At 41.4% G+C, this 26,267-nt stretch overlaps 1 protein-coding gene across 3 annotated transcripts in view; it reads left to right on the top strand.

Annotated features, from left to right (window-relative positions):
* Window positions 1–26,267, top strand: part of acsl3a (acyl-CoA synthetase long chain family member 3a) — a 127,729-nt gene that overhangs the window by 3,880 nt on the left and 97,582 nt on the right. The window contains exon 1 of one of the 3 annotated variants that reach the window (XM_072572776.1): window positions 14,503–14,661. The exons of the other annotated variants lie outside the window; for them this stretch is intronic. The gene's annotated coding sequence lies outside the window, so the exon portion shown is untranslated. Of the gene's footprint in view, window positions 1–14,502; window positions 14,662–26,267 lie in introns of those variants that run through there. 3 annotated transcript variants of the gene reach the window in all.

Below are 26,267 nucleotides of genomic sequence, written 5' to 3'. Positions count from 1 at the left end.
CTCCAAGTGTCTGCGTGGGTTTCCTCCGGGTGCTCGGTTTCTTCCCACTGTCCAAAGATGTGCAGGGCAGGTGAATTGGTCATGCTAAATTGTCCATACTGTTGGGTGCATTAGTCAGGGGTAAATATAGGGTAGGGGAATGGGATTGAGAAAGTAACTTTTCAGAGAGTTGATGTGGACTAGTTGGGCCAAATGGCCTGTTTCCATACAGTAGGGAATCTAACCTCTAATCATCCAGATGACTGTAAAATATTGTAATTTTACCAGCCTCCAGCACTTCCTGTCACTGCTCATTCTATACAAGCAACACTCTCTGCATGGAAAATGTTGCTCCTTAGGTCACATTTAAATCTTTCTCCCCATCCCCATAAACTTAAGCCCTCTAGTTTTGGACTGCCCTGCTCTAGGGAAAAAGATCTTGACTATTCACTCCTTGCATGATTTTATAAATCTCTATAAGATCACCCCTCAGCGCGGCTCCAGGGAGAATAGCCTTAGCCTATTAAGCACCTCCCGATAGCTCAAACTTTCTAACTCTGGCAATGTGCTTGTAAGTCTTTTCTGAACCCTTTCAACATTTAACAACATTTGCTCTATAGCAGAGAGACCAGAATTTAACACAATATTGCAAAAGTGGCCTAACTAATGTCATGTAAAGCAACAACATGACATCCCAACTCCTGTACTTGGTATACTGACCAATGAGGGCAAGCATAGCAAATGCCGCCTTCATTACCCTGTCTACCTACACTCCAGTTTTCAGGAACTATGAACCTGCACTGCAAGGCCTCTTTGTTTGGCAACATTTTCCATTAAGTATATAAGTCCTGCCCTGATTTTCCTTACCAGAATGCAACACCTCACATTTAGCTCAAACTCCATCTGCCATCCACCTGATCAAGATCCCATTGTACTCAGTGGTAACTTTCTTCACTAACTTTTCCAATTTTGGTATTATCTGCAAATATACTAACCATTCCTCCTATGTTCACATTCAAATCAATTTGTGCAAAGCCCTACTAACAACAAAGAGTTCATAATCAGACTATTTATTTTAGTGATGTTGATTGAGGGATACATATTGGCCAAGAAACCAGGGATAACTCTTCCTCTTTGAAATATTTCCGAGAGTCCACCTGAGAGGGCAGATGAGACTTTTACATGTCAGAAAGATGGCCTCTTCAGCAATGCTGATCTTTTGTCAGAACTGTACTAGGGTGTTAACCTTAATCTTTGTGCTGGTGTGGGATTGAAATCTACCCCTCTGATTCTGAGTGCTACTAACTGCACCATAGTTCATTCAGCTGTATAGTGATAGCAGCAGAGATCCAGTGTTGGTTGAAGAGGTAATTTTTAAGAACAACCTTCAGGAGAGGGGGCCTAAAGGGTTGCCGTCATTACATTAAACATCATTCTTTTATTGAAGAAGCTGTGGGTTCACATGGGTAGGCTTGAAGGAACAAATAGATATGGAATGGGGAGAGGCTATTATGTACTCTAGCTTAAATGGTACATATATGGAGTTAGGAATTTTTTAAAAATGTGGAATTTAAAAATCGATTATTTAAGTACTCTAATTGCTGTCTTCCTTCTGAGGCAGTCTCTTGGGAGTGAGGATGACTTTCGTCCTCTCTGGATCCTGAGGTGACTAAATGGTCTAATACTGGATCTGGTCTCACTGTTAATCTGGGACTGTTGGCCTTTTAAGAGAGAGATGGACGAGATGTTTGATGTTTGGATTTTTGCAGTTTGGCCTCTACCTTACCTGTCAGAAATGCTGGAGATGGCAGTACCTTGACAGATGCTTCTTCTCTGGTTCAGTCAGAGTTGGGGAGGAAGTTCTCATGAGTTTGAGATAATGCATTTTGTTTTGGGGGGGTGCTTTCAGAACATCTTAAAAGCATTTGTTCTGTTCTCCTGGAAGTCCTGCTGTGATAAATTTCGGAGTAGAAAGGTTGTTTTGGAGTTTTATGTCAGGCATACAAACTGTGGTCCACCCAACATAGCTGATTAACCCTGACTAGTCCCTTGATGCTGGGAAAGTTTCAAGAGAGAGAACACTAATCGTGGAGTGCTTATCCTGCCACTGGATTCACAGGTTGTTGTTTCAGGTCTCTTCCTCAGAATTGATTCACTCTGATTTCTCTTCACGATGCTGCCAGATCTGAGCTTTTCTAGCAGCTTCTGACTTTGCGGATGCTGTAAGTCAGAAACAGTTCTTTTGCTTTTTACCTATTTATAGTGAATCGATCTTTGAAATAACTCCTCAGAGGCTGGTATTCCATCACAAAGTCGCCCTTTATTTACACATGAACAGTCCTTGACTCTCCAGTATAGCCTTGTTTCAGGTCAGCTATCAGAATGTTACTATCTCTGACACTCCCCCTTTACCTTTCAGCGAGGGCTCCCTGGGGCTGTTAATCTGGCCCAATCGGGGAACTCATTCTATAAGGTCCAGTTAGCTGAATTTGTTAAAATCACTACAGTCTTGGCTCCTTTCTTGAAGATGGTGACAATTATGCGACTTGAAGATCCTTTTACTTGCTGCTGTCCTTCCAGATGAGGAAAATGAAGTTGTGTACTTGAACCATGAGTGTTTCTTCAACATATTGTAGAATTTGACAGGACTTCTCTGCACCAGCAGGCTTGCTGGGTCTCAGCTGTTTGGGTTGCTTTTTCAACTTGGGGTTGCTTCAGGATGATGACAGACAATATGTTGTGGGATGTGGTTGTGGATACTAATGTTGAGGATTAAGTCTCTGTTCGCTGATTCTCAGAATGCTCTTTTCAATGTGTGCTGACAGTCTTTCTGTCTTTGACTGACACCATTTCATCCCTTCGTGGTGTAGGTGCTTTGGTCACAGATGGTTTGACATGTGTTGAAGAATCCACGCATACTTGGCTGTAGTGAAGTTTCTGAATTTCTTGTATTCTTTCCACCCAACATCTGTTCTTTACAGCTTTTTGATGGACCTCAGCCTTAATTTGTTCGTAAACCTTTCTCTCCCTTGAATTTTGGTCATGTTTCATGTTCCAAAATGACTTGAACTTGTGATATTGTAGCTTCTCTATCTCCTGGCCATTCTCATCAAACTAGTTTTGATTTTTCCTGGTAGAGAAACTAAGAGTATCTATGTGCTGAAGATGGATTTAAAAGCAGTCCAGGTTCCTGTTGTTGATTTTGTGAGGTTCTGAATGAATAGGTCTTCCTTTGCAGAGCCCTTATTTTTGTTGACATTTCCTGCAATAGCACCACTGCCATATTTGAGCCAGGATAATGGAGTGATAGTTGGTCTAGCAGCCGTCAGCTTCTGTTATTGGTCAGCATGGACAAGTTTGGGCCAAAGGGCCTGTCTCTGTGCTGTAGGACTCTACGACTGTACGATGAGTGCAATATAAGAAATCTTGCAGTTCTATGATTTGAGGTGCCGGTGTTGGATTGAGGTACAAAGCCTCCGTCAACTACCTGTGGATAACCACGTGATGAAGGAGCAGTGCTCAGAAAGCTACAGCTTCCAAATAAACTTGTTGGACTATCACCTGGTGTTGTGTGATTTTAACTTTACAATTCTATGCTTTGATATTCTACTGTATGCTGAACTGTCTGGAGTAAGGATATTGCTTTGAGCTCTTGTGTTTGTTCCATTGATAAAATAAGGCATTGAAATTCTCCAGGAATTTCTTTTCCTATTCCTTCCTTTCCACTTGTCTTTCTAGAAGATTGAGTTCTTCCCAACTCTGGCATTGAAATTGCCAAAAAGAATCAGCTTGTCTTCCTCTTTGGAGCATAGCACAACAAGTGATCAGGGTTGGAGTAGAATTCCACTTCAGCTGCATCTGTTGCTTCTAGGGTTGGGGCAAATGTAGTGTTGTGCTGTGCTGTTCTCTGTTAGGCTGAGCCAAAGGTTGATGAAATGATTGTTTGTCTCACAAGGACTTGCTCTTAGTGTATTTATGATTTAACATTTCCAGATGGTGTTTCCATCAGCTTGTTCTTTGAGCTGGCTATCTCCTGCCTGCCCTGTCTCACTCAGGGCAGCAATGTTGATAATACAGTGTTTGGGTTCCTGACTACATTGCCCCATATCTTTTATTTTGCCATGTCATGGAGAACCGTGTGTGTGGAAGTCAGTATGTCGACATTGGTGTACAGAGGACCTCCAGGCACTCCTATGTCTGCAGAGCTTAGAGGGAATGTTGGTTCCTAGGCTCTGCTAGCTCTTGATTGATGGATAATTGTATTTTATTGCCTTATTTCAGTTATATAGCAGAACCATGGAATGCAACAATGAAACTCCTTTGTAATCTAAAGTAGATTTTCTTATCTTATGCACTTCTACTGCTTCAGCCTCTTCAAAAGGCAGACCTCATTTACACAGAATAAGATTAAAATTTGGTTTGAATCATAAAAACATAGAAAATGGATGCAGGAGTAAGTCATTTGATCCTTCAAGCCTGAACCACCATTCAATATGATCATGGCCAATCATGAGTTTTTAATTGTAACTTTATGATTAACTTTATAGTCATAAGTTACTTTATTTCACAGGATGTAAACCCTATAAAGCAAGAGCATAAAAGTTCCATGAGAAATTTTCATTTAAGACATTTCTTTGCTTACAGCTTTAAGAAAAATACATTTGCCAAGTTTCAGCTTTAAAATAAACTTTAGCTTAGTCTTATTTCAAAAGTCTTTTTGATTCAGTTGGTTAATATACTGTTTATGATTAGATTAGATTCCCCAACAGTGTGGAAACAGGCCCTTCGGCCAACAAGTCCACACCTACCCTCCGAAGAGTAACCCACACAGACATGTTTCCCTCTGACTAATGCACCTAATACAATGGGCATTTTAGCATGGCCAATTCACTTGACCTGCACATCTTTGGACTGTGGGAGGAAACCGGAGTACCCAGAGCAAACCCACACAGACACAAGGTGAATGTGCAAACTCCACACAAACAATCGCCATAGGCTAGAATCGAAGCTGAGTCCCTGGTGCTGTGAGACAGCAGTGCTAACCAGAAAATGCTGGAAATGTTCAGAATCCGGTGGCAACTGTGAATGGAAGAGTAAATATTTCAGATCAATGATTTTTTTTTAATTGGAATTAATTTTTTATAATCTTACCAGGTATTTTGGATATATTAAGAATTTAATGGTTTTCATATTATCAAACTTTGGCAAACTATGCTGTGGTTTTGTCAGTTGTTAATTGCTTAACATTGGCTTGATACTTTTAGATAATTTGCACCAAATCTTTGCCATAAAATGGCACATAATGTCTATTAAAAGTATATCTTTAAAGATTAGTAGTAATTGAACTGCTTCTTTGAAGTTATACTTGGGCTTCTTATCAACTTGTAGCAAACGTATTTAGACTCAAACAGCCATTTAACTGGTTGTCAAAATGCTTGTGTTTCATTAAGATAGATTTGCTTTATATGAATTAGAAAAGTCAATCTACTACAACAAGCAGTTGACATTATAGAACATAGAAAAGTACAGCATAGAACAGGCCCTTTGGCCCACTATGTTGTGCTAAGATTTAATCCTAATGTCAAATATCGTAACTTAACCTAAGCACCCCTCAACTCATTGCTATCCATGTGCATGTCCAGCAGTTGCTTAAATGTCCCCAGTGACTCTGCTTCCACCACCACAGCTGGCAATGCATTCCATGCATTCACAACTCTCTACATAAAGAACCTACCTCTGACATCTCTTTATATCTTCCTCCTAATATCTTCAAACTATGACTTCTCGTGCCAATCAGTCCTGCCCTGGGGAAAAGTCTCTGGCTATTGACTTCATCTATTCCTCTCATTATTTTGTACACCTCGATCAGGTCTCCTTCTCTTCCTCCTCCTCTCCAGAGAGAAAAGTCTGAGCTTATCCAACCTTCCTTCATAAGGCAAGCCCTCCAGTCCCGGCAGCATCCTGGTAAACCTTCTTTGCACCCTCTCCAAAGCCTCTCTATCTTTCCAATAATAGGGCGAGCAGAACTGGACACAATATTTCAAGTGTGGTCTCACCAGGGACTTGTAGAGCTGAAGCAAAACCTCGCAACTCTTAAACTCGATCCCCCTGTTAATGAAATCCAAAACACCGTATACTTTCTTAACAATCCTATCCACTTGGATGGCAACTTTGAGGATCTATGTACTTGCACACCCAGATCCCCGTGTTCCTCCACACTGCCAAGAATTCTGTCTTTAATCCTATATTCAGCATTCAAGTTTGACTTTCCAAAATGCATCACTTTGCATTTATCCAGGTTGAACTCCATCTGTCATTTCTCAGCCCAGTTCTGCATCCTGCCTATGTCGTGCTGCAGCCTGCAGTAGCCCTCTATACAATCGACGACACCTTCAACCTTTTGTCATCTACAAATTTACTAACCCACCCCTCAACCTCCTCATTCCAAGTCATTTATAAAAACTACAAAGAGCAGAGGCCCAAGAACAGAGCCCTGCGGGACCCCACTCAACACTGACCTCCAGGCAGAATACTTTCCATCTACAACCACTCTCTGCCTTCTTCAGCCAGCAAATTCTGAATCCAGATACCCAAATCTCCCTGTATCGCATACTTCCTGACTTTATGAATTAGCCTACCATGGGGAACCCTATCAAATGCCTTGCTGAAGTCCATATACACCACATCCACTGCTTGACTGTTTTCGACCTGTCTTGACACCACCTCAAAGAACTCAAGGCATGACCTGCCCCCCTCAAAGCCATGCTGACTGCCTTTAATCACACTATGCTTTGCCAAATAGTCATAAAATCCTATCCCTCAGAATTCTTTCCAAAATTTTGCTGACCACATACATAAGACTGATTCCTGATGAAGGGCTTTTGCCCGAAACGTCGATTTCGCTGTTCGTTGGATGCTGCCTGAAATGCTGTGCTCTTCCAGCACCACTAATCCAGTATTTGGTTTTCAGCATCTGCAGTCATTGTTTTTACCACATACATAAGACTGACTGGTCTGCAATTACCAGGGATTTCCCTATTACCCTTCTTGAAAAGAGGAACATTGTGGTGCGTTGAGGAGATTTTGTGATCAAGAACGGGACTCCCGGAAGGTCTGTTGCCTCCCTGGTGCCAGGGTCCGGGATGTCGCCGATCGGGTTTACAAGATTCTGAAGGGGGAGGTGAGCAGCCACAAATCGTGGTAAATATTGGCACCAATGATATATCCAGGAAAGGGATTGAGGATCTGAAAAGTGACTACAGAGAATTAGGTTGGAAGCTGAAGGGCAGGACAAGTAGAGTAGTGATCTCAGGTTTGCTATAAGTGCCACGAGATAGTGAGATGAGGAACAGTCAGTGAATGCAGCTTAACATGTGGTTGTGAGGCTGGTGCAGGAGGGAGGTCTTCAGATTCCTTGACCATTGGGATACCTTCTGGGAAAGGTGGGACCTGTACATGAAGGATGGGTTGCACCTGAACTGGAGGGGCACAAATGTCCTGGGTGGGAGATTTGCTCGTGTGATTTGGGAGGGTTTAAACTAGTTTGGCGGGGTGTGGGAATCAGAGTCATGTCTGAGAGGGTGTCAGTTGCAGATGGGACAGTGACAGGATATATTGAATCTATCAGGAAGATTTCTCACGTGATGAAACAAAGGGATCAGTTAAAGTGCCTCTGCAAGGAGAGTCCGAAATAAGAGTGACGAACTTAGAGCATGGATCAGTACTTGGGGCTATGATGTTGTGGCCGTAACCGAGATGTGGGTTTCACAGACACAGGAATGGTTGCTTGATGTTCCAGGGTTTAGAAAGAACAGGGAGGGTGGAAAAGAGGTGGGGTTGTAGCATTGCTAATCAAAGTGCATCACAGCTACAGAAATGAAGGTTGTTGAGGAAGGTTTGTCTACTGAGTCAGTGTGGGTGGAAGTTAGGAACAGCAAGGGAACAGCCACCGCATCGGGGGTTTTCTAAAGACCACCTAATAGCAGTAGAGAGAATGAAGATCTCATAGGTGAGCAGATTCTGGAAAAATGCAAAAGTAGCAGGTTTGTTATTATGGGTGATTTCAACTTTCCCAATATTGACTGGAACCTCCGAAGTGCAGATGATTTGGATGGAACCGTTTTTGTCAGGTGTGTTCAGGAGGGTTTCCTTACTCAGTATGTCGATAGACCAATGAGGAGAGAGGCCATTTTGGATTTGGGGCTCTGCAATGAACCAGGACAGGTGTCAGATTTTGTGGTGGGAGAGCACTTTTGTAAAAGTGATCACAACTGCCTGACATTTAGCATAGCCTTGGAGAGTGAAAGGAGCAGTTACTGAGGGAAGATATTTAATTGGGGAAAAGGAAATTATGATGCTATTAGACAAGAGTTGGGAAGTACAGACTGGGAGCAATTGTTCCACAGAAAGGACACAGCAGACATGTGGAGACTATTTAAGGAGCAGTTGCTGCGAGTGATGCACAAATTTGTTCCTCTGAGACTGGTAAGAAGGGGTAAGATTAAGGAACCTTGTTTGATGAGAACAGAGGAACTTCTCGTCAAAAGGAAGAAGGCAGCTTACATAAGGTGGAGGAAGCAAGGATCTAGCTCCACTTTAGAGGATTACAGGCTAGCTAGAAAGGAGCTCCGAATTGGACTGAGGAGAGCCAGGAGGGGGCACAAAAAAGGCTTGGCAATAAGGATTAGAGAGAACACAAGGCATTTTACTCCTACGTGAGGAATAAGAGAATGATCAGGGAGAAGGTAGGGCCGATCAGGGATAGCGTAGGGAACTTGTGCGTGGAGTCTGAGCAGATAGGGGAAGCCCTAAATGAGCTTCTTGCTTTGATTTTCACCAAGAAAAGGGAACTTGTTGTAAATGAAAACTTAGAGGAGCTGGGATACAGTCTTGACCAGATCAAGATTGATGAAGTTGATGTGCTAGAAATTTTGGAAAATATTAAGATTGATAAGTCTCCAGGGCCAGACCAGATTTATCCTAGGCTGCTCCGGGAAGCGAGAAAGGAGGTTACTAAGTCGCTGGCGAGAATATTTGCCTCCTCACTCTCCAACGGAGTCGTACTAGACGATTGGAAGGAGGTGAATGTTGTTTGAACATTGTGGTATGTTGTCCTATTGATCAGATAATCTTTTCATATTGGACATTGTGAAGTCCTGTGTATTTTGTTTTGTATGTAATTTTATTTTCTTTAAGGCAAATATCTCTTCAGAATGCAGTCAAGGCTTGGTCAAATTCTTGTAAAATTTCCTGCATATAATTATGACCGTTTTAAAGATTCCATTTGCTTTTTCACCCAATATCTAGCTGTTCTTCTGTAACTCAATGTTTTTTATGATTCACTGTGTTATTATAATCTTGATTTTTGCCACCAGACTTCTTGATTTTCACTTTTCCTGTGAAGAAATGACATCAACATTTTAGTTGTATATAGAAGTAGTGTATGAATTATGTCATTGATTTGGATTCAGGTTTTTTAAATAAGTGTTGCTTGAGTTTTTCCATTCGCTGGTGCATTGTCTGAACTATACAAGGTTTATACAGACATTTGGAACTGTGGTGCAGAATGTGTACAACAGTGTCTTTATACAACAGAAAGAGGCATTCTGCTCAGAGTCCACTTATGATTTTTGAGAACTATATAGCTGAAGGTGGTATTAAATACAGGGTATACTTAAAACAATTTCATTGCAACTAATGCTAATTGATGCTAAATTTACAATTATAAGATTGGGATTCCAATCCAAAATGGTTTGATGCAACGTCCTTGGTATGTGAAATGAGTGAGCAGTACCACAGTATCAGTGCAAGTAATATCTCTGAAATTCCAAAATGTCACCTGACTTACTGCCTCTGGATGTTTCAAAAACTAAGTTCTTATTCCTGGTGCTCTGTGTGAGTGTGTGTCTCTCTCTTGCTCGTGCTCTCTCTCTCTCTCTCTGTGTGTCTCTGTCTGTCTGTGTCTCTCTCTCTCTCTCTCTCTCTCTCTCTCCCCCTCCCAAGTAATACCCACTCTTTTCCCCCCCCCCCCCAAAAAAAAGAAAGAAAAGGCTCAGGCTTCACCTGTTAGTTTATCTTATACTAACCTTTCATCACTTGCCATTTTGTCATAATTTTCAAACTTAAGAGACCATTTTTAAAATTTTTATTCCATAACAGTTGGATAGATAGAGAAATAACATCCTGCAGGGATGAATGTAGAATAGAATGTAGAATGTAGAATATTTGCTTCTAAAAAAAAAATCATGATGTGAGCATCACTGGCAAGGCCAATGTTTTTTGTTCATCATAGTTTTCCTTAATCTGGTGAGCTGCCTTCTTGAACTAATTTTGTTTTTCCGGTACAGATTTGCTCAGTGTTCTGTTAGGGAGTGCTGGGATTTTCACTCAACAATGTTGGAGTGGCAATATCCAAGTCAAACTGGTGTGTGACTCTGCAGGTGGTGTTGCTTTTGGCTGCTGCCTTTGTCTTTTGAAGTGAGGAGGAACCAGGTTTGATGGGTGATGTTGAAATAGGTTGAGAGAGTTGCTACGGTCTATCTTTTGTAGATTATACATACTGCTGGCACTGGTAGAGTGAGTGAATGTTAAGGTGGTGGAAGGGGTTCCAATTAAGTCCTAGATGGTGTTGAATTTTGTGAGTGGATTTGTCTAAAAAAGTGAAGAATATATCATCATTTCCCCACCTTCCCCCCCCCCCCCCCATGAACCTTGTAAATGCTGGGTCAGAAGATGACTTTCCACAATATTCCCAGCTTCTGTAGCTACAATATTTGTATGGCTGGACAAGTTCAGTTTCTCATCAATAACAGCACCAGGATGGACAGGCACTCAATTGAATATGTTTAGATTCTCTCCTATTACAAAATGTAGTGAAGGCTGAATGTTAACCGTAGTTGTTAGTGAACTTTAGGCATGTAGTGGGAGAAATGGTGAACAGATCACTGTGTGGATTAATTAATTTAATGAATGTCAAGCGATGGCAAGATTCTCACACATTTTAACACGAACCATTTTTTTGAGTTTAAGCAAATTTTAATCAAAGTTTTGGGAATTTAGTGTGACCATTTGAGAATCCATTTCTAAGACTGAATTTGCCAATATATTAATACTAAACTGATGCATATGCAATGTAATCATTTAAGAACAAAACTAATTATGTTAGTTAGTGTTTAAAATTTATAGTGCAACCACATCAATTTTCTTTGTATATATCTCAACCTTTCATGAAGGAATGATTTTATTTTGGAGAAAGATGTGGGGAGCTAATAGTTACATCTTGTTTTCTTATTTACTATCTGCTCTATGGTAATTAAGATTTCATACCAGAGGATTTCTTTAATACCTTCTAACACACTGGACCAATTCTTTTAATAGAAAAATTTTAATCAGTACAGATATGTTGGCTTTTAATGGAAGTACAAAGAACAAAGAAAATTACAGCACAGGAACGGGCTCTTTGGCCTTCCAAGCCTGCATCAATCCAGATCTTCTATTTGAACCTGTCACCAAATTTTCAAGATCTGTATCCGTTTGCTCCCTGCCCATTCATGCATCTTTCTAGATACAGTTTAAATGACTTAATCATGCCTGCCTCTACCACCTCCACTGGCAACAAATTTCAGGCACCCACCGCCTTCTGCGTAAAGAACCTTCCATGCATATAGAGTCACAGAGATGTACAGCACGGACACAGACCCTTCGGTCCAACTCGTGCATGTTGACCAGATATCCCAACCCTATCTAGTCCCACCTGCCAGCCCTGACCCATATCGCTCCAAACCCTTCTTATTCATATACCCATCCAAATGCCTTTTAAATGTTGCAATTGTACTAGCCTCCACCACTTCCTCTGGCAGGTTATTCCATACATGTACCATCATCTGCATGCAAAAGTTGCCCCTTAGGTCTCCTCCAACCCTGGCAACATCCTTGTAAATCTTTTCTGAACCCTTTCAAGTTTCACAACATCTTTCTGATACAAAGGAGACCAGAATTGCATGCAATATTCCAACAGTGGCCTAACCAATGTCCGGTACGGCCACAATATGACCTCCCAACTCCTATACTCAATACTCTGACCAAAAAAGGAATGCATTCCAAACGCTGCCTTCACTATCCTATGTACCTGCGACTCCTCTTTCAAGGAGCTATGAACCTGCACTCCAAGGTCTCTTTGCTTAACAACAATCCTGAGGACTTTACTATTAAGTGTATAAGTCCTGCTAAGATTTGCTTTCCCAAAATGCAGCACCTCACATTTATCTAAACTCCATCTGCCACTTCTCAGCCCATTGGCCCATCTGATCAAGATCCCGTTGTACTCTGAGATAACCTTCTTCGCTGTCCACAACACCACCAATTTTGGTGTCATCTGCAAATCTATTAACTATACCTCTTTATGCTGACATTCAAATCATTTATATAAATGACGAAAAGTCGTAGACCCAGCACCGATCCTTGTGGAACTCCACTGGTCACAGGCCTCCAGTCTGAAAAACAACCCTCCACCACCACACTCTGTCTTCTACTTTTGAGCCAGTTCTGTACCTAAATGGCTAGTTCTCCCTGTATTCCATGAGATGTAACCTTGCTATCCAGTCTCCCATGGGGAACCTTGGTCGAACGCCTTATTCAAGTCCATATAGATCATGTCCACCATTCTGCCCTCAATTCTTTTTGTTACTTCAAAAAACTCAATCAAGTTTGTGAGACATGATTTTCCACGCACAAAGCCATGTTGACTATCCCTAATCAGTTGTTGCCTTTCCAAATACGTGTACATCCAGTCCCACAGGATTCCCTTCAACAACTTGCCCACCACTGATGCCAGGCTCACTGGTCTATAGTTCCCTGGCTTGTTCTGACCATCTTTCTTAAACAGTGGCACCATGCTAGCCAACCTCCAGTCTTCCGGCACCTCACCTGTGACTATCAATGATACAAATATCTCCGAAAACTTTTCACCTCTTACCTTGAATTCTGGTCCCCTAGTAATTGAAGTGGTTTGGAAACATCCTGGTAAATCCTGTAAATTTCTACATATGAGGTGACTTGTTGCCCTTTTAGAACTTGATGCAAGATTCTATTACATTCTTTGGAATAAATCTGGACATTAAGATGAATTGAGAAACTGGGGTGATATTTGTGTAATAACATTAGGAATAAGAGCATGAAGATGCCATACAGAACTTCATGTGCTCTACATTGGGTGGTATGGTGGTTACCTCTGCTACCTCATAGTGCGAGGGATCTGGATTGAATTCTAGCCTGGGGAACTGTTTGGTGTTTGTATGTTGTCCCTCCATCTGCATGGGTTTCCTCCCACAGTCCAAAGATGTGCAGGCCAGATGGATTTACCATGCTAAATTTTCCCTATGGTGTCATGGATGTGCATGCTAGCTGGATTTACCATATTAAATGCAGGTTTACGAGGATAAGGTGGGATGCTTTTCTGAGGGTTGGCGCAGTCTCGATAGGCCAAATGGTATTTGTCTGCACTGCAGGCATGCTGTTATTCAGTAAGGTTATCAATCCCACTTTTCTGCTTACTCCCCATTGCACTCTTGTACTCCAGAATCTATTGGTCTCAGTCTAGACTACACTTCCTGATTGAGTATCCACATCACTCTAGGTGAGAAATTTCAAAGATTTGTAATCCTTTAAGCATTCCTTGGTTCTAACTGCCTGAGCCAGGGAAATAGTTTTTCATCACAAATCCTGTCAAACCATACAAGTGTTTAAATTAAATCACTTGTTCTTAACTGGAGATATTATTGGCTCACCATGCCCAATCTCTGCAAAAGGTTTTGCCTTTCCATCCCAGAAATTGAGTGAAGATTTATTGCACTGCCTTTTAGGCAAACATATCTTTCCTTGGTAAGGAGTCGAAAGGTTTTCATAGTACTAGGTGTCACCAATGATTCTGTCTTGCGCTATAGCTGTTTTGCAATAAAAGTTAACATAGATCCTTGCAGTACCCGCATTTTGTGGTTTTGTGACCGAAGTACAAAAACGCCAACGTCCCTCTGAAAGTCAGTTTTACTCTTCATTCCCATCTTTATAGGAGGAAACGTCTGCTCTTCTAATAGTGACCTATTTTCAAAGTCAGCCAAATAACGTTCTGTAGACGTGGCTTAATATGAAGTCAACGTGCTGCTTATTTCCTTCTGATACACTCCGCAATAATGGTGCAAAAATCCCAAGCGACAGCTCATCATACATTTTCGCAGTTTCCCTCACCATGAGACGTTTTGTTTAGCCTCTGTATCTAAGTAATGTACACACCAAGAAGACATAGGAAGAAAAAGTTATTCTGATCATTTTACCAACTCATATTGAATTAGCAGGAACAATTCTTACAATACTGCTGATCCGCGCCAGCGCAAACGTCGTAAGGTCCTGGAGGCTGTAATAAACCATCTGAGCGTTGATTTGCTGTTACTATAGTTACAATCAACCCCGCCCCCCTGTGTTTCTCTTTTAATGTGAGGGACTAGAATTGAAAACGCCGGATCCACCTCGTGTTACCCCAAGGTAGTTTTTTAAAGTAACCGTTTGGAATAAGTGTTCTCCATCCTTTCGATAGGCACCCCTGATAACTTGGAATTATATTGGCAGGATTTATGGATATTGTTGGGACGTTATCACAAATTTGATTGCCTATTTTATTTAAACCTCAACGTAAGTGAACTTTTATTGAGATCATGTTAGTATAAAACTCCGATAGATGGCTCGCGGAACTTGTGGATGTTGCAGGCCGGTTTAAAGATGTTTATCTCTGAAAATTAAGAAATGCAGTGAACAACGGAGAAACTCGGCAGGGTCTGGCTGTATTCGTGTAGAGAAAAACAAAGGATCAGTTAGACTCGAAACGTCAGCTCTTTTCTCTCCTTACAGATGCTGCCAGACATGCTGAGATTTCCCAGCATTTTCTCTTTTGGTTTCAGATTCCAGCATCCGCAGTAATTTGCTTTTATTATAGAGAATAACATTAACAAGTCCGGTAGGATTCTTCTTCAGAACTCGCTTTTTTCTCTAGAAGGTAAAATGGCAAATCTCGATTAGAACCAATCACTTGGATTTGACTTTTGGTGTAAACTGGCTAGCTGTAGAATACAGTCATGCATGACAAATTAGAAGATGGAGTTGCTTAAGGACTCGAATTTTCATTCATTGGAAACATTAGTGGCAAATTGGAAGGCTTTCATTGCTTACTAAGTACTAGAGTAGTAAAATAACGCAATGTCTTTATATATTCTTCAGGCTTTCTGATATTGTGTAAGACTATGGTTTTAACCACTGCCTCTTTTGTTAAAAATACAGAATTTGCTGCTTTGCTAATTTAAGGGATTTAGTGAAGTTGCACAAGTAACTTTATCTGGCTATACCAATCAAGTGAAATATGTAGTAGTGATGTCTTTGCATAAAAAGCCTTATTGGTGTAATTTATTCTAGTGTGTGAATTAGAACTGAATTCTGATATTAAGTTCTTTTTCCAGCTTGATATTGAAATCAGAGCTCTATTTCTTAACCCTTCATTTAGGAAAAGGAGTGCACAATTTAACCATTCTAGCTTGTTTTGCCATTCAGTGAGATTTGACTGATCTCTGGCCTAACTATATACCTACCTCTGACTCATAATATCTTTGCTAACATTTATCTATCTCTTATTTAAAATTAACAATTGACACAGCATCCATTTCCGTTTGTCGAAGAAAGGTCTAAACATTTTGCCACCTTTGTGTGCAGGAATATGAAGGATGATCACAGATAGCTGTAAGAATAAATGGGTTGTAATAAGGGGTTTTGACTTTGCTAACTGGTACTGCCATAGTGTTAAGAGCTTGAATGGGGGAGGAATTTGTGTGTTAGGGAAAATTTTTCAATATGTAGATGATCCTGCTTGAAAGGGGACAGAATTTGGGAACTTGGGGAATAATGCAGAACAAGTGTCTGAGGTGTTAGTGGGGTAGTACTTTGGGACTAGTGAATATAGTTCTATTAGTTTTAAAATAGTTATGGAAAAGGATCGTTCTAATCCACAGGTTAAAGTTCTAAATTTGGGCAAGGCTAGTTTTGATATTAGGCCGGAACTTTTAAAAGTTGATTAGGAGAGGTTATTTGCAGTTAAAGGAACATTTGCCAAGTGGGAAGCTTTCAAAAGCGAGATAACAAGAGTTCAGGGCCAACATGAAGGGCAAAGGCTGGCGGGGTAGGGAACACTGGATGACTAGAGATAATGAGGCTCTGGTCTTAGAAAAAGTGGTATTTGTCAGAATCATAGAATCCTGACAGTGTGAAAATAAGCCATTTGGCCCACCAAGTCTACACTGACCCTCCGAAGAGTAACCCACCCAGACCCATTTCCCATTACTTCACACTTACCCCTGACTGATGGATCTAGCCTGCACCTTCCTGAACACTATGGGCAATTTAGCATGGCCAGTTCACCTAACCTGCACATGTTTGGATTGTGGGAGGAAACCGGAGCACCCAGAGGAACCCCATGCAGACATGGGGAGAATGTTCAAACTCCACATTGACAGCAGCCTGAGGCTGGAATTGAACCCGGGTCCTTGGTGCTGAGAGGCAACAGTACTAACCACTGAACCACCGTGCTGCTCCAGGTACAGTCAGCTGGGATCAAGTGAATCCCTTGATTCGGGATAGTCAGCATGGCTTTGTGTGGGGGAAATTGTCTCTCAAAGTTGAATATTTTTGTTTTAAAGAGGTAACCAAATAGATAAAGGCAGAGAGGTAGATGTTGCCAATGTGGACCTTGGCAAAGCCTTCGACAAGGTTCCTCCGGTAGACTGGTTAGTAAGTTTCAATCAAATGAACTAGACAACTGAATATAAAATTGGCTTGTCAGTTGAAGACAGTTGTGGTAGGGCATTGTTGTTCAGACTGGAGGCCTGTGATCAGTGTGCCACAAGGACTAGTGCTGGATCCACTATTTTGACTTTTATGTAAATGATTTGGATGAGAATATAGGGGGTATGATTAGTAAGTTTGCAGATGATATCAAAATTAGTGGTATAGTGGTTAGAGAAGAATGTTATGTAAGAGTACAATGGGCTCTTGGTCAACTGGTGCAGTGGGCTGAGGGATGGTAGATGGAGTTTAATTCAGATAAATGCGAAGTGTAAATTTCAATTTGACAAATCAGGGCAGGACGTATGCAGCTAACAATAAGGCTCTGAGGAATGTTGTGGAACAGAGACCTAGGGATGCAGTGCATAGTTGCCTGAAAATGGCATCGCAGGTAGACAGAGTGGCGAAGAAGGCATTTAACAAGCTTGCCTTCATTGGTCAGAGCATTGAGTACAGGAGTTACATAACCTGTTACAGCTGTAAGGCCACATTTGGAGTATTGCATACAGTTCTGAACACACTGCTGCAATATGTTGATAAACTGGAAAAATTACAAAAAAGATGTACAAGAATGTTACAGAGACTAGAAGATTTGAGTTTTAAGGCGTGGCTGAATAGGCTGGGACTTTTTTTTTCCCCCTGGAACATCGGAGGCTGAGGGGTGTATAAAATTTATGAAGGGCACAAAAAAAGGTGAATAACCATAGTCATTTCCCCAGGGTAGAGAAGTCCAAAACTAGAGGGCGTGGGTTTAAGGTGAGAGAGGAAAGATTTAAGTGACCTGAGGGGCAATCTTTTCACACAGATATGGAGCAAACTGCCGGAGGAAATGGTAGAGGCAGGTACATTACAACACATAAAAGGCATTTGGGCAGGTACATGGACCAGAAGGTTTTAGAGGGATGTGGACCAAACATAGGCAAATGGAACTAGTTCACTTTAGGAAAACTGGTCGACATGAGCTAGTTGGGCTGAAAGGCATGTTTCTGTGCTGTGACTCTGAATATAAGTACTTCCTAACATCTCCCCTGAACGGTCTGGCTCTAATTCTGAGTCTTTCTTCACTGCCTGCTGTACCTGCATGCTTGCTTTCATTGACTGATGTACAAGAACACCTAGATTTCATTGTACTGCCCCTACTTGACTCCATTTAGGTAGTAATCTGCCTTCCTGTTCTTGCCACTAAAGTGGATAACCACACATTTATCCACATCAAACTGCATTTGCCATGCATCTGTCCACTCACCTAGCCTGTCCAGGTCACCCTGTAATCTCCTAACATCCTCACATTTCACCCTGCCACCCCAGCTTTGTATCATCAGCAAATTTGCTAATATTACTTTTAATACCATCATCTATATCATTAATGTATATTGTAAAAAGCTGTGGTCCCAGTACTGATCCCTGCAGTACCCCACTGGTCACCGCCTGCCATTCCAAAAGGGAGCTGTTTATCACTACTCTGTTTACTGTCAACCAACCAATTTTCAATCCAAGTCAGTACTTTGCCCCCAGTACCATGCACCCTAATTTCGCTCACTAACCTCCTATGTGGGACTTTATCAAAGGCTTTCTGAAAGATCAGGTACACAACATCCACTGGATCTCCTTGGTCCATCTTCAGAGTTACATCCTCAAAACACTCCAGAAGGTTAGTCAAGCATGATTTCCCCTTCATAAATCCATGCTGACTCTGACCTATCCTGTTACTGCTATCCAGGTGTGTCGTAATTTCATCCTTTTATAATTGACTCCAGCATCTTTCCCACCACTGAGGTCAGACTAACTGGTCTATAATTCCCTGCTTTCTCTCTCCCTCCTTTCTTAAAAAGTGGGACAACATTAGCTACCCTCCAATCCGCAGGAACTGATCCTGAATCTATAGAATATTGGAAAATGATCACCAATGCATCCACGGTTTCTACAGCCGCCTCCTTCAGTACCCTGGGATGTAGACCTAACAGTCTCTCCAACACCATTTCCTGGCAAATATAAATTCCCATCAGTTCAGGTCCTTCAGCCACTATTACCTCTGGGAGATTGCTTGTGTCTTCCCCAGTGAACACAGATCTGAAGTACCAATTCAATTCTTCAGCCATTTCTTTGTTCCCCGTAATATATTCACCCGTTTCTGTCTTCAAGGGCCCAATTTCAGTCTTAACCATTTTTTTTCCTTTTGCATACCTAAAAAAGCTTTTACTATCCTCCTTTATATTTTTGGCCTGTTTACCTTAGTACCTCATTTTTTCTCTACGTATTTCCTTCTTAGTTATCCCCTTTTGTTCTTTAAAAGCTTCCCAGTCCTCCGTTTTCCCACTTATCTTTGCTATGTTATACTTTTTCTCTTTTGACTTTATAGTTTCTTAACTTCCCTCGTCAGCCACGGCCACCCCTGCCTCCTCTTAGGCTCTGTCTTCCTTTTTGGAATGAACTGATCCTGTATCTTCTGCATTATACCCAGAAATACCTGTCATTGTTGCTCCACTGCTATCCCTGCTAGTGTATTGCACCATTGAACTTTGGCCAGCTCCTCCCTCATAGCTCCATAGTTCCCTTTATTCAACTGAAATATTGTCACTTCCGATTGTACCCTCTCCCTTTCATATTGCAGATTAAAGCTTATTGTATTGTGGTCACTACCTCCTAATGGCTCCTTCACTTCGAGGTCCCTGATCAAATCCGGTTCATTGCACAACACCAGATCCAGAATTGCCTTCTCCCTGGTAGGCTCCAGCAGCAGCGGTGTAAGAATCCATTTCGGAGGCACTCCACAAACTCCCTTTCTTGGGGTCCAGTACCATCCTGATTCTCCCAGTCTACCTGCATGTTGAAATCCCCCATTACAACTGTAGTAATATCTTTGCGACAGGCCACTTTCAGCTCCTTATTCAACTTGCACCCTACATCCAGACTACTGTTTGGGGACCTGTAGATAACTCCCATGAGGGTCTTTCTACCCTTAGAATTTCTCAGCCCTGTCCATACTGACTCTACATCCCCTGATTCTAGGTCCTCCTGCGCAAGGGACTGAATATCATTCCTTACCAACATGGCCACCCCACCCCCTCTGCCCGTCAGTCCGTCCTTACGATAGCACGTGTAGCCTTGAATATTCATTTCCCAGGCCCTGTCCACTTGAAGCCACATCTCCGTTATCCCCACATCGTAACTGCCAATTTCCAAATAAGCCTTAAGCTCATCCACCTTATTTCTAATGCTTCATGCATTCATATATAATATTTTTAATTTGTTACTGCCCTCACCCTTCCTATCAATCCCTATTTCACTCAACCTTACGGTATGATCCCTATTTGAGTTTTCTGCTCCATTGATACCGTTGTCTTTCTTGACTTCTCTTGTTCTAACTTTCCCTTCAATTTCCTCCTTAAACTTCCAGTTTGTCCCCTCCCCTCCAGCTATTTATTTTAAACGTAGCTGTGTTGCAGTGGCAAACCTACGTGCCAGAATGCTGGTCCGCCAACTATTAAGGTGCAACCCATCCCTCTTGTATAATTTATCCTTACTGCAAAACATACCCCTTTTGATCCAAGAATTTAAATCCTTGCTTCCTGCACCAGTTCCCCAGCCACACGTTCAAGTCCATTATCTCCCTGTTCCTGGCCTGTCCAGCCCGAGGAACTAGAAGCAAACTGGAGATAACCACCCTGGGCATCCTGCTTTTCAGCTTTCTTCCGAGTTCTCTGAAGTCCTGCTGTAGAATGTCCCTTCTCTTCTTCCCGACATCATTTGTGCCAACATGTACCACTGCCTCTGGCTCTTCACCTTCGCCCTTGAGGATTTCCTGCACTCTGTCTGTGATGTCCTTAATCCTGGCACCAGGAAGGCAACACACCATCCTCAAATCCCGCCTGTTGCCACAGGAGCCCCGTTCAGTTCCTCTCACTATGGAGTCCCCTATTACCACGGCTCTGTGTGATGTCTTCCTCCTTGCCAACTTTTGATTGGCAGACCTGACCGCCTTGCGGACTGGCAGTGTCATCTGTTTCTACTGTTTCCAAAAGAATCACCTGTTCCTGACAGGTACTTCCACTGGGGTCTCTTGCACTTGTCTCCTTTCTGCCTTCCTCATCGTCTTCTCCCTTCTACTCTCTTCTGGTGTGGTCAGTGTAATAACCTCGCTGAAGGTCCTGTCCAGAAAGTTCTCGTTCTCTCGGATGAGCCTGAGGTCATCGAGTTCTTTCTTCGGTGCTGCAATATGCTGTTTCATACTTCTACTACCAGTCCTCTAAAGAAAAAGGACAGCATCCCATTACCTTTCTTAACTACTTTCTACATCTGTTTGTGACATTTAAAGATCTATGCACTTAAACCCTCAAGTTTCTTGGAAATCCATGGTATTTGACTTCATAATGTCCTTTAGGGAAGGAAGCTGCTATCCTTTCTGGTCTGGAGTCACATGTAAGCCAGACCCATCGCAATGTGGTTGACTCTAACTGCCCACGGGCAATTAGGGATGGGCAATAAATGTTGGCCTAGTCAGTGATGCCCACATCCACATGAATAAAAAAAATTGTAGAAAGTGCCCTGATCTATCTTTCAGTCCAAAATGGATAACCTGACAACTTGCTTACATGAAACTTCATCTGACAAGTGAGTGAAATTAGGGCGCATGGTATTAGTGAGCAAAATTAGGGCGCATGGTATTGGGGGCAAAGTACTAACTTGGATTGAAAGTTGGTTGGCTGATAGGAAACAAAGAGTAGTGATAAATGGCTCCATTTCGGAATGGCAGGCAGTGACCAGTGGGGTACCACAGGGATCAGTACTGGGACCGCAGCTTTTTACAATCTGTTAATGATATAGAAGATGGTATTAGCAATAACACTACCAAATTTGCTGATGATACTAAGCTGGGTGGCGGGGTGAAATGTGATGAGGATGTTAGGAGATTACAGGGTGACCAGAACAAGTTAGGTGAGTGGCCAGATAAATGTATGGTTATCCACTTTAGTGGCAAGAACAGGAAGGCAGATTACTACCTCAATGGAATCAATTTAGGTAAAGGGGCAGGTGCAGAGAGATCTGGGTGTTCTTGTACACCCGTCAATGAAGGTAAGCATGCATGTACAGCAGGTAGTGAAGAAGGCTAATAGCATGCTGGCCTTTATAACAAGAGGGATTGAGTATAGAAACAAAGAGGTTCTGCAGCTGTACAGAGCTCTGGTGAGACCACACCTGGAGTACTGTGTGCAGCTCTGGTCTCCAAATTTGAAGAAAGACATTCTGGCTATTGAGGGAGTGCAGCGTAGGTTCACGAGGTCAATTCCTGGAATGGCGGGATTACCTTACACTGAAAGACTGAAGCGACTGGGCTTATATACCCTTGAGTTTAGAAGACTGAGAGGGGATCTGATTGTGACATGTAAAATTATTAAAGGATTGGACACTCTGGAGGCAGGAAACATGTTTCCGCTGATGGGTGAGTGCCGAACTTGAGGACACAGCTTAAAAATACAGGGTAGACCATTTAGGACAGAGATGTGGAGAAACTTCTTCACCCAGAGAGTGGTGGCTGTGTGGAATGCTCTGCCCCAGAGGACAGTGGAGGCCCGTCTCTGGATTCATTTAAGAAAGAGTTGGATAGAGCTCTCGAGGATAGTGGAATCAAGGGTTATGGAGATAAGGCAGGAACAGGATACTGATTAATATGATCATGGCTGATCATCCTTGAATGGTGGTGCAGGCTCGAAGGGCAGAATGGCCGACTCCTGCTCCTATTGTCTATTGTCTATTGACACAGTTCTACTCATCACTCAGTCTGACGTACAGTCAGAGAGATGGAAACAGACTCTTAATACCAAACATAATCCCAAACTAAACTAGTCCCACCTGACGCGCACACAGACACCCACACGCACCCTTATAGACGCACACACTCCCACTCATGCACCCCCTCACAGACTTAAGACACTCTGTGTGTGTGTGTGTGTGTGTGTGTGTGTGTGTGTGTGTGTGTGTGTGTGTGTGTGTGTGTACGCGCGCACACACACACACTTTCTCACTCTCAACCCCCACCCCAGACACACACACACACACACACACACACACACACACACACACACACACACACACACGCACACAAAGACACGAAGACCCACATGCACACCCATATATTTTGTGGGGTGAATTTGTACTTGCAGAGTTACGTTGCGCTTTGCTCAAAAACTGCATACATTCATGTAGAACTCTGAGCTCAAAAACTGCATGAATTTATGTAAAACTCTGTTATCTCACTTTTTAGATTAGAATCAATCTAAACATCAGGTCATAGACAGAGAACACAGGGGGCTAACACCTTCAACATATTGTCTAGCTATCACCATTGTTAACAGCTAAACCGCAAATGCAACTTTTTTTAAAAAAGGGTTTTGTAATTTACACATGAAAGAAGTGAAACTATCACTGTATTCTAATAGATGAAAGGCTTAACAGACAATCAATTTTTCAATGTATAATTTCAGTTACATCACACTGCAAATTTTTGCTATAAATTCTGTGTTACGATCAAGCCCTCCATATTAACCTGATGAAGAAGCGTCGCTCCGAAAGCTAGTGTACTTCCAATTAAACCTGTTGGACTATAACCTGGTGTTGTGATTTTTAACTTTGTACACCCCAGTCCAACACCGGCATCTCCAAATCCTGCGTGCTCTTGGTTTGTATCCATCCAAACCTTTCCTATTCATGTACTTATCCAAATGTCTTTTGAACACTGTAATTGTACACCACATACACTACTTCCTCAGAAGTTCATTTCACAAATGAACCATCTTCTGTAAAAAAAAACAAAAAACATTGCCCCACATGTCTTTTTAAAATTTCCCTCCCCTTTAAAAATGTGCCCCTTATTCTTGGAATCCCTCATCTTGGGGAAAAGGCAACTGCCGTTAAGTCTATCTATACCCCTCATTATTTTATAAACTTCTATAGGTCACCTCTCAACTTCCTACACTTCAGTGGAAAAAAAGTCCCAGTCTTTCTTTATAACTCAAACCTTCCGCATCCTGGTAATCTCTTCTGAACCCTCTCCGGCTTAATAACACTCCTTTGTCATTTCGTGCTATCAACTACATTTACAAAGAGTAGCTATCTTGTGGTATGACAGTACCTTAGACAAGCGCAATGAAGTTCTATGGGTTTAACCACCAATATCTATGTTTCAACCAATCTTCTGCTCCCCTGTAGTTATTTATCTAGCTATGGATAGATAAATGCTTATGGAATCTTGGTGTGGAAATTTGCTTCTGCATTTCCATACAGTATAACAGTTGAAAGTATGTAATTGACTGCAGTGTGTTTTGGAATATCCAAAGATGATGACTTTCATTTATTCAATAATACACTTTTAAATGGTTGATTAATGGACCTCGTAGTTCAAAGGTATCAAAGCCACAGATCTGGGATGGAATTTGTTCATTTGCTTGTTTTAGTCAATTTATGACACTATTAAATTGTTAATGCTAGATTAGTTAAATATTCCACTTTTGCTGTGGCTAGGTTTTAATATCTCTTTATACTTCATCCTCTGTCTTGTGCTCACTTGTGCTGCAAAAGATAGCTGTAAAAATGGCATTATGATTTGTGAACCAGCAGGCATTTATCAATAGTGGAAAAATGTGTTAACAGTATTCATATTTGCAATTACCTTTATCAAGAAAGTGCTTTGCCCCTATCATAGCTGATTACGATGCAAACCGAGTGGTAGTGGGAAAATGTTATTCTGATTACCTAACTTAAAGTAGTTGCGAGTCCTGTTGGCCTCCAGCTTTGTCAGGAATCTTATCTGATTTTTAAAAATATATTGGCAATAAGTGAGCAATGACAAATTCCTTGGCTAAAGAAGTTGAATATTCAAATTATGCCTGCTGCTGTCAAGGAGCTAACAAAATATTTCGCATCACAATGTGTTTAAGTTATAGTTGTAAAGAGAACAACAAGACCGGACACATTCCAACACGATGAATATAACTTATACTTGTTTTTAAATGTGGTTAGCTGCTGAAACTGAATTTTCCTAACTAGAAGGCAGGCGTTGGCATGACAACAAGTCCTGTTGGGAAATCACTTGAGACATGGGGTTTCTTCATTGGGCTATTGTCTGTCTATTCAAGCTAACCTTTTGCTATTAGACATTTTGGGTATGCATGCTTTTTGATGCAGTTTGGGAGTTTTATTTATACCTCTTCAAGTCAGTACTTGTGTACTTTTGGTTAAACCAGAAATAATTCTCATTTTGAATTGGTGGGGTTGAGATTAAGCCAGTGAATGAATAAAAGGTTTCTTATCAACATTGATGGCTAGTATGAAAGTTTTGGAAGTAAAATAAAAGAAAAAAATGATTGTTAAAATGAGACTCGTCCATTTAGAATTTAATTTAGTGAACCTGGCATTCAACTGTATTTTGAGGGCCCTTTGTGCTCTTAACTGTTAGTTAAGATTACGGAGTTATTTCAAATGATTATAGAAATGATTGCTCCAAGAAGTCTTTCGACTCATCACCTATGTTAATATCCTATTGATAGCAGTTACCTGATCTAACCTTTCCTATGCTTTCTAAAAATGTTTATTTCAAACTTCGTCTGCTGTAATATTCAGATTCACATTATCAAGACACAGTAGTAATAGACGAGTTTCCTTGAACATATGTCCCCATTGTACATCCTTCATGCACTTGCGATCATTGTTTGCTTAAACTTTTTGCAGTGCCTCTATATTCCCTCTAAAGTATGGTGATCAAAGTAGTACTTCTTGGGGTATGGTTTGATTAGTTCATAAAAAGTGTACTCCTGTAGACACAAACTTCACTTTTCTGGCTACAGATTAGTTTGTTGTTTTTTCACATTGTTTAAATAGTACAGGTAACAAATACACATCTATCAGTATTTGAATGTTCATTTTGCAGTTTGTCCCAGCAAATTTTATTCCTGTCATGATAATTCCATGTTGCTTATATTTCTGCAGTTATGTAATATTACTCACTGCTTGGTATTGGATTTAATTTGCCATTTGTCTTCCTTACGTGCCCAATATAATTCCTCCCACAGTGTCGATATCATTAATACTACTCTAATTTCCTACTTTAGTGTTGTTTATGAGGGTCTTAATTGGCTTTGACATTTAGGTTATTAGAGAGCTCTTGAAATGCTTTACAGTCATTTAAGTACTTTTTGATGTGTGGTCAAAGTGATTCAGACACAATTTTCCACAAACATCAATGTTGTACTGATCGGTTTGTTTTTTGTGATGTTGATTGAGAGGGAAATATTGGCTAGGGCACTTGGGATAACTGTGCTTTTATTTGTGATAGTGTCATAGGATATTTTCCAGACTTGACAGTTGGGGCATTGGTTTAATGTCACAGATGAAAAATTGTACCTCCAATAGTACAGGAT

This window comes from Chiloscyllium punctatum, chromosome 6 (genome assembly GCF_047496795.1).
Source record: "Chiloscyllium punctatum isolate Juve2018m chromosome 6, sChiPun1.3, whole genome shotgun sequence".
NCBI classification, from domain to species: domain Eukaryota; kingdom Metazoa; phylum Chordata; class Chondrichthyes; order Orectolobiformes; family Hemiscylliidae; genus Chiloscyllium; species Chiloscyllium punctatum.
The sequence above is the reverse complement of the archived record's forward strand: the minus strand, read 5'-3'. Positions and strand labels throughout refer to the sequence as shown.